General features: G+C 38.1%; 1 pseudogene; it reads right to left on the bottom strand.

Annotated features, from left to right (window-relative positions):
• Window positions 1–345: 345 nt before the first annotated feature.
• On the bottom strand, window positions 346–2,542 carry LOC131507975 (cytoskeleton-associated protein 2-like; annotated as a pseudogene).
• Window positions 2,543–3,071: the final 529 nt, after the last annotated feature.

Raw genomic sequence — 3,071 nt, forward strand, 5'->3', positions numbered from 1 at the left:
GCTATAAAAAAGAACTATGTTGAGAGTAAAGTAGATCAATAGAGTGAAAAGTTTTACCATACTTGTGGGGTAAATTAATATTCAACAGTTTAGCATTTATGTATGCTATAAAACTGTGGCAAATTATAATCTTAAACAAATAAACCAAACACAGTCTTATGGAGATGTTAAATTTGACTAAGCCCAGTGAATTACTAAATCCTGAGAGCCTATAATCTGCTTGTCCATTAGACAGTTTCTTCCCGGTCACCTGGACAAAGATATTTCTTGTTTCCTGGAGGCTCTGAAACACCTTTTTAAAACAGGCATTAAGACATTAAGACTCAAGGATTTTCAATGATAATGTTACGAAGCCTCATTTTTACAGAATATAAAACACTCTGTTTCTTCCACTTCTAATAGCTTACTACTAAATTGTCTTCCTGCAGCATTTCCGGATTGCGGGACACAGGGTGCTTAATCGTGCTCACTCCTTGCTGAACGCCTTACAACAGTGAGGAGCTTCAAGCCTTGCACTTCTGGCATTCCACTTATTTTAGGGATCCAGGTGATCTGTAATTTGATACCAAGATGAAGATCTTCTTCTGTCTTGGTTATTTGGGGTGTTGCTGTAAACTCCTCTCTCTCTTTTAGAGAAAGACAAGACTTTTCAGATTCCATCTTACACCCGGCTCTTCTATTGATGTTATATCTGTTTCAGCAAACAAAGAGTCAGAGGTAACTCCTGTGATTCTGTTTGGGTCTTACAAATTATGAAGAACAACTTCTTGGCAACTCTTATATCCGTGTTGCCCCATTTCGAATGGCCTTTTCTTACAGCTCAGTAACATCAAAGGTGCTTTTACTTGGCGACAACTTTGCTGTGCAGATTCAGAATTTAGGAAAATTTTCAGCCTTAGGAAAACTAGGCAATATGATAAATATTTCATTAGAACGTACACCCCTTCAATGAGCTGCAGACACTCTGTTGGAGTGTAGTTAATTTTTTTTGGACAGTGCAAGTGGTGCATTCTTTTCTTCATGTTTTTCCATACTCTTCCAGAATGAAATATTCATTTCCTCTATTTTTCTTTTTGTTTCAACTTCCATAGGAGGCCATTTATAGATATTCCCCTTAGATTTCTGCCATTCATCCAGGTGTTTCCTTTGATCCTCTGCTGTGATCTTCTTCTTAATATTTGGATTAATTTGGGTACCATTTGGGACTCTTCTTCCATTTATGGTTTTGTTACCAGCTTGAGTTTTGGGAGCTGTCTTATTGAGAAAATGGTTCTGGGGAAGAATCTTTTTCAACTTGGAGTCCAAAGTCTGTGCTTTTTGTTGATAGCCACTGCTGCATTTATTCCCACTGGTTCCATTTGCTGTTATGTTAGGGGTGCTTGGAATGACTGAATTGAAACTGCCAACTGTCAAATTAGAACTTTGGCTTATGGCTTTTGACTTTTGCAGTTCACGTGATGTCTGAGGTCTAAAACAAGGTTGAGTGGATTTCTGATTTTGTTTGATTTTAGATGTCTGCTGGTATAGCCTCCCAGAAACACACTGGGGCATGTCCAGAGTTTGGTTTGTTTTACTTTCTTCGCAGTAATAGTGTGTGATTATAACTTAGCTTCATTTGGTTTTTCATATTTATCTCTATTAATCTTTATATCCTTTATGTCTTCGACCACTGGTTTCTTTGATGCTCGAGTCCTACTAAGGGTCTGAACATAGTGAGAGGAAACTGTCTTTGGGAGTTTTTCCCCTGGTCTTGCAAGATTTGTTCCTCTAGAGAGTTGCTGTGACTGTACGGGTGGGATCCTAATTTGTGTTTCTCCAACAAATTGTTTACTAGCTCTGTCTTTCAAAACAGCACTATTCCCTGAACTTTTGCCCAAGGCTTGTTTAGGAGCCAAACTGCTCTTGGTTTGACTATGGGCTACTCTTTGGCTTAGCTATTTATTGTCCATAATTTAGAATTTGGTTTCCTCTCAGAGTATGGCAAGGTTTGGGGCAAGTTCTTTTTGTTAATCTCTTCTAGAAAGCTATCCAAGGTTTCATTTTCAACATGGGTTATTGTCCACAGGGTCTGCACGTTTAGCGTTTCCTCCATCTGCTACCTGCTGCTTTGCAGTTTTCTTTTCTTGTATATTAAGTGATCCCATGGTTTTTCTAGAGAGTTCTCCAGTAGTGGATGATCCAGCTTCATGCTGTTGTTGACTATTGCTAGAAGGCTAACAGTTTGAGGTAGAAGAAACACAGCCTGAAGTCAGCCTTTTGCCCAGAAGTTTTGGTGGCTCCAACGTTGGCTTCTGCGATCTTGTGATATTATCAGGTTTAGGCTGGAGTTTAATGCTGATGGGTTTTGTAGCTTTGATAGGCAAAGCAAGATGTTTGCTAACATCCTTTTTGATATAATAGATTTAGAAGGTGGAGGATTCAGACAATTACCCTTTGTGTTTAGGTAAGTAAGGCTTGGTGGTTGGTGCTTCAGATTTCCCTTGGTTGCCAGGTACCCTGGAGCTTTCTCTGCCTGTGGACAGCCCTGGTAGCAATATGACATCTCAGTGACAGTTTTTCTTCCTGTATTTTTAACTGTTTTGTATTTGTGTCTTAAGACACAGAGAGGTCAAAGGGGTATTTACCTCTTGGACCTTGTCTTAGGAAAGGAAAGATAGAACATAAGTAAGTATGTCCATAAATAATCATTACCTATTAAGTAAAAGAAAAATGGGTGATGTGACAGAAAATAACAGGTATGTGGCTGCTTTAAATATGTCAGGGAAACCTTTTGGGGATTATTTAACCTGAAAAGAAAAGCTAACCATGCAGAGCATTTAATATTCCATTTAGAGGCCAGAGCAAATTTATTTTCTTTAAGCAAGAGAGAGCTAAGTATATTAAGGAACTGAAACGAAGCTAATTTATCATTTAATTTATATGACTTGACTCTACTTTTATTTACTTTTTTCTTCGTATTCACTTATACGTGTACATAGACCCTACTGTTTTCTTAAATGCCTAAATATGCCTGTATTAAAATGAATACAGTTTAGGCTCAAGTGAGATCCTCTCTGTAGATGAAAATATGC

This window comes from Neofelis nebulosa, chromosome 3, assembly GCF_028018385.1.
Source record: "Neofelis nebulosa isolate mNeoNeb1 chromosome 3, mNeoNeb1.pri, whole genome shotgun sequence".
NCBI classification, from domain to species: Eukaryota; Metazoa; Chordata; class Mammalia; order Carnivora; family Felidae; genus Neofelis; species Neofelis nebulosa.